Here is a 15,673-nt window from a genome sequence, read left to right on the forward strand (position 1 = left end):
GAGAAAGTATGCTGCAAGATTAATATGTACAAAGATTTATGTTTATTCAAATTTCAGCTGGTTGATGGCGTCCCTTGGCTGGTTTTCCTTTAATTTTCCCTTTTAAGCAATCATAAAAGCTCTGTTTGTATAATGAGCACTTTGTTAATTAAGTAGCAACATACTTTGCTAGGGTTTTTTTTGTCCCCCAACAGCTTTAGCTAGAGAAGAAGAAGGGAGCCAAATAAGGCTTAATTTCTCAGCATCTTGGCAGACTGGATCATACGGTATCAGGGGTGCAGCTCTTAATCTCTTCTTTTTCTTTGATCCACATAAAATATTCCATTCCAAAGGACACTGAAAGACACTTGTCCAGCCACTGTCTTTTCTCATTGTGCATGGCCATCTTTCTCTATTCAGAAAAAGAAAGGGAATAATAACTCTATTATAATAATGATCTTTCTGCTCTGAACTAAATCTGATCCTCAGACGTTCCCAGTTGGCCAGTCACTGTTGGGGAATGCTTACTGAAGTCTCAGCTCACAATTTTTATGGGAAAGAGGATAAAGGTGTAGGGCTCCTTTATCACTAGCTTGATGACCACAAAGTATTGCCAAATTGATACATAGCATTGTAACTCTTTAGTGGTTGTCAGAAGTTTTGCAACCCAGATCTTGTTAGCCCAATGAACAAGATGCTACTATCTGTGTTTACTTATATCGTAAAAAGTGTTATAGATAAGTAGTGGTTTAAGGATGCACCCACAGGCTTCGGTAATCCTTGGTTAACAATAGCAGTTGGAACTGGAATTTCTGTCCCTGAGTGATGCAGTTGTAAAGCATGACATTACATGTCTGCACCATTACTTCCAATACTTGCTGTCATTCAGTGAATACTACACTGTGCATGGCATGTTGACTTTCCTTGTCAGAAGCCAGCAGGAAAAATCACAAATGGTAATCATGTGACCACAGGGTGAAGGTGAGGACCACCTTCAAGGACCATCCATAAGTACCCCTCATTTAGCATCTTTGTAAATATAAATGATTGCTGAATCAGTGATTGAAAAGTGAAGACCACCTGTATGGATGAACCATCAAATATGAAATCATAGTTTCCACAATAGAGAAAGCATTAGTAAGGCAGCTGGAAGTGAACATTCTGGTGTGTTTTTCCGCCCTATAATATTGTCTGACCAATATTAGTTATCACTACCCTTAACTTTACATGTTTTTGTTCAATATACAAAGGGCAACAATCTTCTCACCAATCCTATAGCATCTCTGTGAGGTATCAATATTTTTCCTATATTCTGGGTAATAATATTGTGGAGGTTATGACAAAGAATTGGGTATGTGTAGTTTAATGAAGAGAAGGGTGAGGGGTGACATGATAGCATTGTTCCAATATCTCAGGGGCTGCCACAAAGAAGAGGGAGTCAAGCTATTCTCCAAAGCACCTGAAAGCAGGACAAGAAGCAATGGATGGAAACTAACCAAGGAGAGAAGCAACCTAGAACTAAGGAGAAACTTCCTGACAGTTAGAACAATTAACCAGTGGAACAACCTGCCTCCAGAGGTGGTGAATGCTCCAACACTGGAGGCTTTTAAGAAGAGACTGGACAGCCATTTGCCTGAAATGGTGTAGGGTTTCCTGCCTGAGCAGGGGGTTGGACTAGATGACCTCCAAGGTCCCTTCCAACTTTATCATTATTATTATTATTATTATTATTATTATTATTATTATTATTATTATTATAACTTGCAGTATACAGTAGGGATTTTTTTATTATTTCGCAGATGACTGATCATATACATAGCACTAAATTTTTGTAAGAAGGTTCTGCAGATTCAGGAAACCAAATCCATTCCCCTTCCAACAGCCACAGCAGAAACCTTTTTGTTTCCCTTTTGTTGATGAGAAAATAGAACCCATCCAACGGTGAGCCTGTGACACCATCAAAAGAAAGGCTCTGCAGATCACCCATGGTCCCCTTCACTTCACCGAAGATTCACATAGAGAAAAAAGAGGGATTGACGGGAGGAAGAGCTTACCAAGACAACAATTAGATAAAAGAGGACTGAGTGCAGGGTAGGAAGGTAACCTGGATTATTGTTTCAGAGAGGGCATTACCTGGTTCTCACAAAGACAAAGAAGTGGCGAAGCACATTCGGACTTGCAAGGTTCTGTTACTATCGCTTTACAATAAAAGTACTATTGTCCTGCATGACACTGGATTCCTAGCCTGAGCTACCTTGACGAGCCAGCACAAGGGAAGGATATCCTCCAGCAGAAGTATTTTTGAGTCAAGTTAGTCTTTTCCTATGTTCTCACTGCCTGCCCTCCCTGTTTCCTCTAAAACTGTGGTCCCCATCAGTGTGTGCGCTGCTGCAGCTAAGGAAAAACACTGCTCTTGTTTCTTGCTAAGCAAAATCTAAAACTAAGTTCCAGTGGGGTGAGTGGATCAGGGCTGAAACTGGCCACCTGGAGTCAAATGAGGTGCACAAGGAGGTTAGATGAAGATTTCCCTGTGGATGCATTATGTCCGGTGAAGGAAGCAGGGGCAGAAGAAAGCCAACTTGCTTAGAGACAACCTTTAAACTGGATCTTTAGTTCACATAAACAAACCATAATATGCTTTCTTTAAAACTAGCCAGATTATCAAGGCTTCAGAATGGAGTTTGCAGTAAATGATGGAAACGGCATTGTGCTGTCACAATGCAACCTCTTTCCCTTATTCATATGCATTTTGATGTCACATGTATGTTCCAAAAAAGTTATGATGGTGCTTTTATCATTTTGACAAAAGCCTCCAATCCTGCATATACCTCCTGAACACAGCCAAATATGGATTATTCAATAAGCCACAGTTCAGTGTATTAGTACTTCTTTTCTTCTTATTAATTACTTTGATTTTTTTTTATTTTCATGTTGAATTAACATCAGAACTGGTTGTTGCCTAATTCGGAGAACACCCCTGCCTTTCATGCTGCTTAAAAAAATGCAGGTCAGACATCTTGCTTCTAAGAGCAAAACGCAACAGCTGTGTTTCTTCATTTTGTTTGCACTGGCTGCCTTCTCCTGCAGTTCTAACAGAGGGGAGAGGTGTCTGTAGTGCAGGCAAATGCTCTTCTATCTGTTGAAATGGCTACTCAAGGCATCAAAGGAATGCAAAACGCTACCTTGAGGCAAGGGACTTTACCTTAGCAAAGAAAATTACATCCCCTCCACAACACACAACTCCTCAAGATGAAGCCAAGCTGCCTCACTACACAACCACACTTGCAAGGCTTTTTCATCACGGCTCTCTTTTAAGACAGACAATCTGCTCCTTTGGATAGCTTAATCAATATGAATTCATTACAACCCTATGGCAGACTGTTTTAATTGACTTCTTTCAGGAATATTAAAAATATGAACACCTCCACTCCCACCTCATACAAGGTGATGTAGATAACAGGACACTAAATATTATTTTTGAGGACAAGAGGCTAACCCTTTATACACTTTAGTGAGGGCAAGATAATCTTACCAGACATGTATTTTGCAGGCAGTTATTTGGAGTTGGAGTCATCTGCTTGCCAAAGATGAATCAAGCAATGGGAAAGCTATATCTCCATTTTCTATCCAGATTCTAGAAGATTCCAGTTCCAATCCAAGTGAGAGGTCTAGTGGTTAAGGTACCAGACTAGAAAGCTGGAGACTGAGTTCAAGTCCCACCCTAGCCAAGAAAGACAGCTAGCCAGTCACTCTTTCTCAGCTGAATTCACCTCACAGGGTTATTATTGTGAGGAAAATAAGAAGAGGGAGGTTATTGGATATGTTCTCTGCCTTGAGTTATTTGTAAAAATGTTAAAGACAGGACACAGATAAAATAAATAGCCATTGCTGATCTACTTATGTGAGTCACTGTGTGTAAGGAGGCTTCCTATTTTTCAGTACTTTAACATGGTGTCTTTTTAATAATGTTTTAATCATTGCCATCATAGCAAACACTCTCTAGTGCATATGCCAGATCACCACTAAGATCAACTTTATACATTCCCTTGCCGTGTTTATGCAGTGCATATCATACATCACGTATGTTGCCTCAACTGATGTATTTCCAACCTACGTACAGTAGACTTGGCGGAAGAGGAAACTTTCAAAAAAGACAAAAGACAATTGAAATTGTGACACATTTCTTAATAACTGCATTAGATATAGTAATGTGTTGTAGCACATTACAAAATCTTGTGACATCCACCAGTTAAGTAATTACAGCCATGGTGTGAAACCTAATAAAATACATCTCTGGGTGGGGAGGTTAGATGACACATATTTCCAGAAAGGCAAAGCTGGTGCGTAATGAAGACCCACTACTGAGATAAAAAAAATCTCTAGAGGAGCACAATATGTTTTTGTGTGTGCATGCATGAGCGTACATGAATGCTTCATTATGAAAACAAATGCATGCTCTAGTAATGAGGTAGCCCATTATGTCAGCTCACCCTACATGGGCACCATCTCTCACAGGTATGCTGTAGGGAATTTGCAGTTCAGACATGGTAGGCCAGTGTTTCTCAATCTTGGTAACTTTATGATGTATGGATTTCAATTCCCAGAATTTCCCAGCTAGTATAATTAAATGAGATTAAATAATGAAAGGGTCATCACATATATTTATAGGTGTTCACAGAGATGTGGGTAGGGTGAAGAGATGCAAGTATATAAAGCTGGAAATCTATGGAGATTCTCAATCATCCAGGTCATGGTTCTCCCTGATGTGCTTTTCCAAAAAGCAACTGGACTTTCTTGGTTTTTTTCTTGACAACATTTCACTAATTAGAACTTAAGAAGCTTCTTGGATGAGAAAGAAGCGAAATGTTTTCAAGGAAAAACTCAAGAAACTCCAGTTGCCTTTTGGAAAAGCACCTTTGGGACATAAAGCTAAAACTTGTGTAGGGATGTCACAGTACAAATGTCATCATAACATCTATGATTGCTGTCAGTAGTGGACCTTTATATATATCCTTATTCTCTCCTTCTGTTAAATGCAGGTTTCCAGGACTCTAGGCAGACAGAGTGTCAAGAATGCATTTTCTGTGATACAATGAATATTTTCCCAAAGTTTTTGGCTACTGTATACTGCTTTTGCCTCCCTATTTTTTCTCCCTTCACTGGGAGACTATCATTAGCTCAAACCTTCCCAAAGGGAATTCTCAAGTTTTTCCTGCAAGATAATTTGGTGGCTTTCATTTGAGAAGCAGACAGAATGTCAGCATCCTTTTGGAAATGGTGACAGAAAGCTAAAACCACTTGGGGAAAAGATGAACAGCATTTGCTATCTCAACACCCAATTGTTTATTAAATAGTCAACAAGCCATCCTAAATACATTTTAAAACAGACTTCCCAACCTGGTTTCTCTAGCTGAACTGGGAAGATGGGTCTTCAATCAATCAATCAATCAATCAATCAATCAATCAGAATAGAGCTGGAAGGGACCTTGGATGTCTTCTAGTCCAATCCCCTGCTAAAGCAGGAGACCCTATACTATTTCAGACAGGTAGCTGTCCAGTCTTTAAAAAAAAATCTCCAGTTATAAAGCACCTACAACTTCTGAAGGCACACTGTTCCACTGGTTAATTGTTAGGAAGTTTGTCCTTAATTCTAGATTGCTTCTCTCCTTGATTAGTTTCCATCTATTGTTTCTTGTCCTGACTTCTGGTGCTTTGGAAAATAAGTTGGCCCCCTCTTCTTTGTGGTAACCCTTCAAATACTGGAATACTGCTATCATGTCACTCCTAGTCCTTCTTTTCTCTAGACCAGGGATGTCAAACTTGCAATGTCAAGTGATGTGTCACAACGTATCATGACTTTTTTCCCCCATTGCCGGCAATGGGGGGGCACGGTTTTGGCATGATGCTCCACCCCATGGGTCGGCAGTTTGACACCCCTGCACTAGACTATACATACCCAATTTCTGCAATCATTCTTCGTATGTTTTTGTCTCCAGGCTTTTAACTATCTTTGTTGCTTTTCTCTGCACTTTTTTCAAAGTGTCAACATCTTCTCTGTAATGTGGTGACCAAAACTGGATGCAGTATTCCAGGTGTGATCTTAAGGATTTATGAAGTGGTACTAATACTTCACAGTCTCTGCATGGAGCCCCACATTGTGGTTAATTTCTCATCCTGGCTGCTCGATCAATCTTGAGTTGCTCTGAAGCTAGTCTGTTTCTCTTCCATTGGCTTGGTAAGCCATGATCCTGCCCCCAGCCAAATTCACTGGGTGCTCCTTGCAAGGGAAACTTGCCAATCTCTTTATCCACAACCCATCAAAGTCCCAAAATGCTGCTCAAGAGCAATTCATTTCTTTTGCGAGATGCCAGCTGGGTACCATCCTGCAAGAAGAAAAGCCATTTACTTTCACCCTTTCCCCTTGCTCATGAGTAATCTTTCTACAGCAGAAGAGATTCTCCCTCAGCTGCCTACTACTAATCATTTTCCTTTTTCCCCCTGCCTCTTCTGCCCCTGCATTTTTAAAATTTTTATTTTAATTAAATTTATATGCCGCCCTTCTCCCCGAGGACTCAGGGCGGCTCACAACAATAAATTTTTTTTTAAAAAAACAAAGTACAAAATTTAAAAAAGAATTAAACAATGGATGTAGTAAATAAATGACAATTTAACCCAATAAAAACCAAATTTAAAACCATAGTTAGTCCAGGCCCACTTGTTGGAACATCCACGTCTTCAGGTCATTTGTGTATATGTATGCAATTTTCTGTGTGCAATTATTCTTTTCTGTCTTCTATTTATGACAAACTTCTCTAAGCCTCCACCAATTCTGTCTCCAATTCTGATTTCCTTGCAGGCTTCATTACTATCTGTGAAGCAGACCCTTTATTGTTCCCAACAGCTATTTTCCTATATTGTCCTGACCTTGAAAGACCTTTTTTTTTCTCTGTTTCTGACTCCTTCCAATTACAGACTTGGGCAACCCAATATTTCCCATTCAACCTAGCTTCCTTTGTTTCCTTGGCAAAGGTCCAGTCACTTTATATCAAATTTTTATATTCCCCAACTCCACTATAATGTTCTGGGTTGCAAAATTGGTCACTGTGCCAAGGGTCAGACTAAAAAAATTAGAAAGTGGGAAGAGCCTGGCAGAAATAAATGAGGTAATATTAGAAAGAGGTCAAGTCAGATAATAAAACTATATTTTTATTTCCAGAAAAATAAGTGTCCAGGTCTGTCCTTTTCTGTATAGTCCTACCATAGTTGTTTCCCATTTTTATAAAGGAATCTCAGGGAAGTTTAGGCAAAATATGCACAGCCGTTCTCTTTCAAAAGTTGAAATTCAAAGGGGAGGTCAAAGATACCACTGCAGAGCTAAATATCTTGTCTTTTCATGATTGTCAGAAGCTCGGAGACAAGAGATATAATATCAGTAGGACATGCTGTAAAACCAAGTAGCCTTATGGCTATTTTCTGAAGAAGAAAGCCCACATGTTTACTAGGAAATACAGATTTACAAGTAGATAATGTGATGCTTCCTCCCAGACATATGTTTGAAACATGCTGGGAAAGTAAAAAAAAACATTTTCTTCTTATTTGCTTACCCAGGTTAGCTCATTTTTCATATCACTATTGCTCCAGGTACTTCTACAAGATCAATCTCAAACATCTAGATCCAGTTAAATCTGGGCAAAATCTTCTTAATTTGGGTACAGTCAATGAGAAGGCCCTTCTTTTGGGGTCATATCCCATCAGATGCCTTTGGAAGGTGCCTCATCCATAGAATGCAACTAGCATCTCTCAACTTTGTTCATGCTTTTATTGGGCAAAGCAGATAATGTTTCAATACCTTGATTTCAGCTCTCCTCCTTGACTGACAGTTATAAATTCACCTTTTTATGAAATGGTGCCCATGCTTCCCCCCCCCCCAAAGTAAGCTGTACGGAGTGTACCACCATTGAAAAGTATAACTTAGTAGCTAAATAAATAATTAAAATGCTCTATATAAAATGAAAGAAACAAACCTGAGATCTCTCTTGCATGTACTGTTTTACGTGCTTAGGCTTGACTCAAACATTTCACTGTGCATGCATCCAAATATGTTCTGGATGCACCAAGCATATGCATTAATGAAAAAAGAGAGTCCCATCCATTCCCTATATTATGTCTATGATGGGTCCTCAATAGAAAAGCGAAATAAATGTACAGTGCATTTCAATGAAAATATTTGCCATAATCCACCAAAACAGACTCTATTACACTGTAGATTAGCAGCAATAAATAAAGATCATTAGCCTCATCTATCTGTTCTTGAGCCTAACTTCATAAGAGCTAGGATTTGAGAAAGATGCCATTTATATATAAATTAAATAAAACGTAAACGTAAACGTAAACGTATATATATATAAACACACACACATGATAAATGTAGTTTTTCCCCCTTTATGTTTAACACTGTGAATAAATTCATGGAATGGAATAACTTTGTGACACAGATCATAGAGATCATGGAATCATAGGGCTGGACAAATGAAGGTTCAGTCTTTTCTTGAAAACCTCTAGCAATGGAGCACCCATAACTCTGGAAGCAAGCTGTTCCATTGATTAATTGCTCTCAAAGTCAGGAAATTTCTCCTTAGTTCCAGGTATTATCTTTTTAAAATGAGCTTCTACCAATTGATGCATACAATGGACTTTTCTCCAGTATGTCCACTTTTCAACATTTAAAAGCTTCCAGAAGGTACATTAAGAGCAAGTTTGGTGTGATGGTTAAGGTATCCAGGTAGAAACTGGCAGATCATGAGTTCTAGTCCTGCCTTAGGTACAAAGCCAGTTGGGTGATCGTGGGCCAGTCATATTGTCTCTCAGCCCTAGGAAGAAGGCAGCAATGGCAAACCACTTCTTGCCAAGAATACTGCAAGTATTCATCCATTCTCTGCTCATTTCTTCTTTAACATTGTCTCAAAAGTGGGCATACACAGAAGGAGATAACTCAATGTACTCTGAAATAGCTTTCACTCTACTGCAGTTAAGATCTCATCTCCAGAGTCTACATATTATGTTTGTCGTGGGAAAAAACCTCTAAGCTATAGAAATAAAGGAGAGTATTTGTAGCTCAGGGTTGAAATGAGGGGTACTTGGTTGTGTTCTCACAGATGTTTCATTACCCAAACCCCAACCTCCTATTTTTTGTAAGGGCCTAAAGATGTTACTTTGCCAGTCGGCTTGGGCCTTGGTGTGGGGGGGGGGGAGGAGGACAGCATAATGGAGTTGGTTGATTGAGTAATAACAGATCCCACTTCCCTCCCCCCCACTCCACTCCTCCCTCCCCATGTGTCTTTGGTTTTAATGTTTTCACTTTTTAGGTTTCAAGCTTACATGTAACTGGAAGCTGCCCAGAGTTATCCTATGGTAAGATGGGCAGCCAATAAATTTTATAAATAAGTAAATAAACTAGATAACATCATCAGTGTTAGTAACTAGCTAGTGACATCAGACTCATGATGTTACCTAGTTTGGTAATGAAATGTCCGCAAGAAAACAACCAAGCTCAGAGAGCACTAAGAATCCCTCATATTAAAGAAATCTATTTCCACCCTCATATGGAAACTGTGGGAACTATAGTGCTATTGAGCAGAATTCCACATTTGTTTTTAGTTTTGGTAAGATATTAGAAAAACCTAGAGAAGCTAACATCTTTGCTGTTAATTATTACTGTGCAAAAACATTAGGCACCTCTGTGAAAAGAGGAGATGTTCCCAGCAGAACAGTTTTCCCTGGGCTGAAGAAAACCATTTTAAAAACATTCATGCTGAAGTCAACTGATGGAAAGCAATTAAGGCTGTCTGGCTGCCCTTAAAAGCAAACAGTGGCATAATTGACATATTGTACTTTGCACATTTAAAAAGCAACAAAGCAATGCATACACAAGCATATATACATAACCAAGCCATTATATTCCAGTTCTTCCTTTGTGGATTCTTTTCAGAATTGGCTCAAACAATGACAAGGCTGGAGACTAATTATCTTCTGCAGAGCTTGCCTGCTGGAGAGAGCCAGTGACAGCAAAGATTCAATTAGTATGGAAGGCTACATCTAGTCAATATTTAAAAGTCCTGCTGTACTATGGAACAATTCCAGGCTGGGAAAAATTGGGTAAATAAAAATGGCACCAAAGCCTTCCACTTAGCATTGTTTGAGATGCTGAGCTGGAATTGGGAGAATCAGCCAATTCCAATGTTGCAAAGACCTGAAAGCTACTCAAATATTCCAGATGTTGACTTTGGCCCATATGTCTCCATTTCAAGGACCTAACATGTCCATCATGTTCTTTTTCCAGGTTTGTATTACATTAGGAAATAAAATAAACGGATTGTGCTTAGCTTGCTCATTCATTAAAAAAAACAACAACCTGAAGTCCTTGATATCAAGGCTGCTTATCTGTTTTCAAGATTAACTAAAACTGAACGCAATTAAACAAACAGCCAGGAAGGACTTCCGGTTTGTCACGCAGCCACTATGGACAGCTGGGAGGCTTACTCTCTCTCCCCCATCCAGTTTCCCATTGCTGGGGGCCCCTGAAAAGGGCTGAAAGTCACCCTGAAGAGTCAACCAGCAAGGAGGGGCACTTGCTGGATTGCGGGAGAGCCGCAACTCTCCCGTTGGACCTGGCGATCCCTCCAAACCGGCAGAGGAAAGGACCGGCCATTATGGCTCATCCCTAGGCTATGAACAGCTGAAGTCACATTCTCCACCAGGCTACTCTTAAAGCAGCATGGGAGAGACTGGGTGAGATTTACCTCTTTTACACACTAATTACTTTCTGTACCTCCTTAAGCTGCTAAGCATTTCCCCCCCCCTGCGGTGAGGGAAGGGGGATTTCAGCCCTCCCTCTAGAAGGAGCGGCGACTAAATACCCAGGGGCATTTTAAACATTAAAAAAGTAACTGAATCCCAATTGGAACTTTATTTCTCAAAGCATGTGGTTTGAAAGATTTTTTATTTCCTATTGTTCATTGTCTACTTCTGTTGGAAATCTGGATTCTTTCTTATGAAAAAAAGAAAGAAAAACTGAAAAGATTAAGACAACTTTGGGACTCAAAGGGAAACTTTAAAAGGGGCCTAGCTGACTGCCCAGGGAAATAGATAAGATACATAACCTTGAGAACTTTGAAACAACAGCTGTAAAAGGCTTTGAGTTCCCTATCTATATATATAAAAATATTTCTGTTGGATTTTCTAAGTGTAAAGCCTTTTGTTTAAAATACCAACATGGAAGAAGACCAGGAACAAAATTTATTTATAGCTGAAGATCAACAAACTCTTGCTATGTTAAAAACACTAATCCAAATTCTTACCACAACCAATGAAATACTAAGAGGCTATGTGAAGGAACAAGAAGACAGCCCAGATATGAAAGCCCAAACTCTGACTACAGTTAAAGAACCATCTATACAAAATACAATAGAAAAAAATGAAACATTCAAGTACCATGACAGAAGAATCTACTATTAAACAAATATTGATATTTGAAAACCCAGAAAAGAGATTGACAACCTGGAAAAAGGAAAAGGTTTCTTATACAACTTAGAAGGAACTAGAGGATCCAGAAAAAAGAACAGTTGGATGGGAAGACAAACAATTCAGAACAACTATGTCGATATGGAAGAATAAAGAGACAACCCACCAGACCTACAAGTCCTCTCAAAAAAATGGTGATCAGATGGTTTTGCCAATATCAATTAATATACAAGATATTACAAGGAGATTGGTTCGATGACCCAAGAACAAGGACATGGAAGATGATTTGGCAAAGGAAAAAAGCTAGAATAAGACTCAAGAAGAATGGAGTTTCGACCATCTTATTGAAATCTGAAACAGAATGTACTTAAATAGATAAATGTGTATGTTGAACACAAGACATTGTTATAAACTGAGATAAAGAAAAAAATTGGTCATTAAAATTTAGCAGTATAAATATTAATAGCTAATTTGATTATTGATATGTGCATAAAGGTCATGTAAAGGTGAATAATGTAGATAAGCTAAAAACTTATTGTTGAAAGTAATAAATAGGTCTATATGGAATGTTAAAAAGGAAAATTATTAGTTTAAGCAAGAGATAGCAGATATAAAGAGGAAGAGAGGAAGCATTAAATATTGAAATAAAAAGAAATTTTGATTGCTACTTAAAAAAGAAACAAGTGAAAATTAGCAAAAAGGAAGGATATCATATTGTATCCTTAACTTGTTGACATAGAGGGTGAGAAGTTAAGTAAATGGGATGTGTATTTTGAATATTAGATTTTGTGAGGAATGGTGATAGATGAATTGGGAGTATACTAAAAATCTTGGGAATGATAAATATCAAACATTAAATCTAAATGTTAGTGGAAATTAAAATTGAAAAATCTAGTAGGTCATTGATTGTCTAAAAGATTGTATGTTAAAACAATTAGAATATGTGTAAACTAAAAACTATGGATATATTAAGAAAGTTATTTTCTATGTGATGGATAGGATAAAACTTGTCTTTTAATTTACAAATAGACAGAATATATGAAGGGGAAAAGAGAGGAAATATTTATGGTAACAATTTGAAATCTGTACTAATGATATCTGTATGTAACTGAATTACTACTACCCAGCCACCACGTTGCTTTTCAAATACGTGAATGTAATATCAGAAAATCAATAAAACTTGTATTTAAAAAACATACATAGCCAGGAGAACACCTGAGGCTTTTATAAAGTATGCTTTGGTGTTTTTTTTAAGGCAACCATCCTGATTTGAGATATCAGTGTAACTCAGCTGCTGGAAAATTCATGAAACTTTAGGCTTTACAGAAATATAAATATTGCTTCCAAATCATTGTCATAGTTTCACATTTCCAGAGAAGAAGCTAGAGCAGGAAATATAAAAAATCTGCTTTATCATGTGGTATTTTAATGAGGCTTAGGATCGTCAAGAAATTGTCTGCTTTGGAAGTAACAACAACAGCAAAAAAGGATTTATGTTAATCTGTTATGACATCAATTGTTTATCCGCTCTGTGATGATGGATCTGGTGTGAAATTCTGTGACAGCAGCAGTTATAGTATGTCAGACTGTACCCAAAGACCTGTAAACTGCTGGTAAATTCATGAAAAGGGAGAAATGCAGGTGGAGGGGGGAAAAAGAGAAAATATCTCTTCGTATAGGTAGTCCTTGACTTACAACATAATAGTTATAATAGAATGTCTGTGGAGATTCTCAATCATCCAGGTCATAGTTATCCCAAAGATGTCTTTTCACAAGGCAACTGTTGAAGGACTGTGTTGTACACACAGTCTACATCTCTATCTCCAGTCTATAACACAGTCCTTTCGACAGTTCCAAGAAGGCTCCACACACATTTGCACTACTCAGGTGACTCTGAAAACACTGATAAGCCTCCAGGTAGCACTAATGACTCACTAAAAGAATGCAAATGACCAGCTGTCTTCAAGGAGTATGAATCTTTCCATTCCCCACCATCCAGTCAGAGCTGAAGAAGCTTCTTGGATGAGAATCAAAACTTCTTCAACACACACACACACACACACACACACACACACACACACACACACACACACAGACACACACACACACACAAGAAAGTCCAGTTGCTGCGTGAAAAAGTCTTACTAGAAGCCTGTGGTACTCCAGATGTTGCTGATCTATGGAACCAGTACACCAGCCAACATGACAAATGGTTAGGGGTGCTAGGGGTTATAGTTTGGCAGCATCTAGACTGCAGATAAAAGCATTTCTATGACATTAGCTCACCTCATGAACTGTGTTTGCAGAATATGATAATTTAAATTGTTTATGACTTGCTATGTTGAGTAGATCCAGCCCATATGGTTAGTTCAGGGTAATGTGTAAATCTAGACAATTAGATTATTTCAGTATGTTACTGGAGGTAGGTAGCCAATATAGAGGAAGATACTGTATTTTCCCTCTCTGCTAAAACATTATTGGAGTTTTCTGTCAATTATATAGGTGAAGAATACAAATCCACTGCATTCTTATTGTGGAGTTGGTCAGTTTGCTCCAAAGTAAGCGAACTTTCATTCCTCAGTATTCCCCAATCATAATATTAGATTAATAAGCAATAAGAAAGATTTCACTATACATCAGAATCTAACATCCACCAAGTTTTGTAACAGAGAGATAAAGTGTAAATGAAAGCATGTATGTATGTATGCTTGCATGCATGTATTTATTTATACCTCACCTTTATTATTTATATAAATAACTCAAGGCAGAAAACATACTTTATACTCCTTTATCATTCACTTTTCTTCACAACAACAAGCTTTTGAGGTGAGTTGGGCTGAGAGTGACTGGAGGTCACCCATCCGTCTTTCATGCCTAAGAACTAGAACTCACAGTCATCCACCTTCAAAGTTTGGACTAAGATTTAGTATGTAAAATGATTAGAGTGCTGACTCAGAGTTTCAAAATGGAGTTTCAAATCCATTAATCCATGAAATGTATTGGATGACTTTCGATCTCTCATTGTCTCTTATCCTAATCATTTTCATTATAATACAATATCTCAGCTGAAAAATCTAGATGCCTACTAAATGAAATTAAAAAGTATAGAGAACTTCATATCATAGACTTGTTTGGATGAAAAACAGGGAAGAGAAGCATGCATAGCATCTTGAGCTTGTTGAGGAAGGGACAAGATTAATGGAATAAATATATAATGGGCTCATTGTCCACAAAAATAAAGCCCAGAGATTAGAAATGAATTAATTTTAAAGTTTCAACTGATTTTGCTTGAGAAATTATTTTCTTTAGATCTTTTAGTGCTAAAAATGTTTTTCTCCAAAATAAAAAAAAGGAAAAAACCCAACATGCAGATCATCAGGGATTATTTGGAGCTGGTTATATCTTATAGCAATGCACAAATGGATGGCAAAACCTGGTTACAACTAGATTATCATCCATATTAGATTAAATTGTGTGCCAAACTGACTGTGGAGAGAAATGATCTGTGAACTGTTAATGCATACTTTCCATAAACATGTCTTGCAAAGATGGCTGGACCATAAAGGATAAAGGAAATGCATTTTTCATAATGATGTGCAGGTAGTGCTTGATTTATGACTGCAATTAAGCCTAAAATTTCTGTTGCTAAGTCAGACATTTATTAAATGACTTTTGCCCATTTTACACTTTCTTGCCACAGTTGTTAATCACTGCAGTTGTTAGGTTAATAACACGGTTGTTAAGTGAATCTGGCTTCCCCATTGGTTTTCCTTGTCAGAAGGTGGCAAAAAGTGATCACATGACCTGGGGCATTGCAACCATCATAAATATGAATCAGTTGCCAAGCATTTGAATTTTGATCACATGACCAAAGGGATGCCACAAAAATTTAAGTGTGAAAAACAATCATAAGTAACTTTTTTCAGTGTCGTAACTTTGAATGGTCACTAAATGAACTGTTGTAAGTCAAGGACTGGCTGTTGTACAGGGGTAAATAAATTTCTTGTGCTGGGAATCTTGTTTTGTGAAGTCTTGAACCACCCCAGCTGAATCAGGAGAATTGGCATGATAGAACATTCTGGGATTCTAAGAACCGAAGTGGACATCCCAGCTCTTGCAGATTTTGTCTCTTAACTCACTTCCCCCATCAAAGTAGAAGAAAAAAAGGGCCACA

General features: G+C 38.1%; 1 long non-coding RNA gene across 1 annotated transcript in view; it reads left to right on the forward strand.

Annotated features, from left to right (window-relative positions):
* Positions 1-12,538, forward strand: part of LOC310641874 — a 43,111-nt gene extending 30,573 nt beyond the window's left edge. The window contains exon 3 of the long non-coding RNA XR_014492788.1: positions 10,537-12,538. This is a non-coding gene — a long non-coding RNA (uncharacterized lncRNA). The remainder of the gene's footprint in view (positions 1-10,536) is intronic.
* Positions 12,539-15,673: the final 3,135 nt, after the last annotated feature.

This window comes from Vipera ursinii, assembly GCF_947247035.1.
Source record: "Vipera ursinii genome assembly, chromosome: 6".
Lineage (NCBI taxonomy): Eukaryota > Metazoa > Chordata > Lepidosauria > Squamata > Viperidae > Vipera > Vipera ursinii.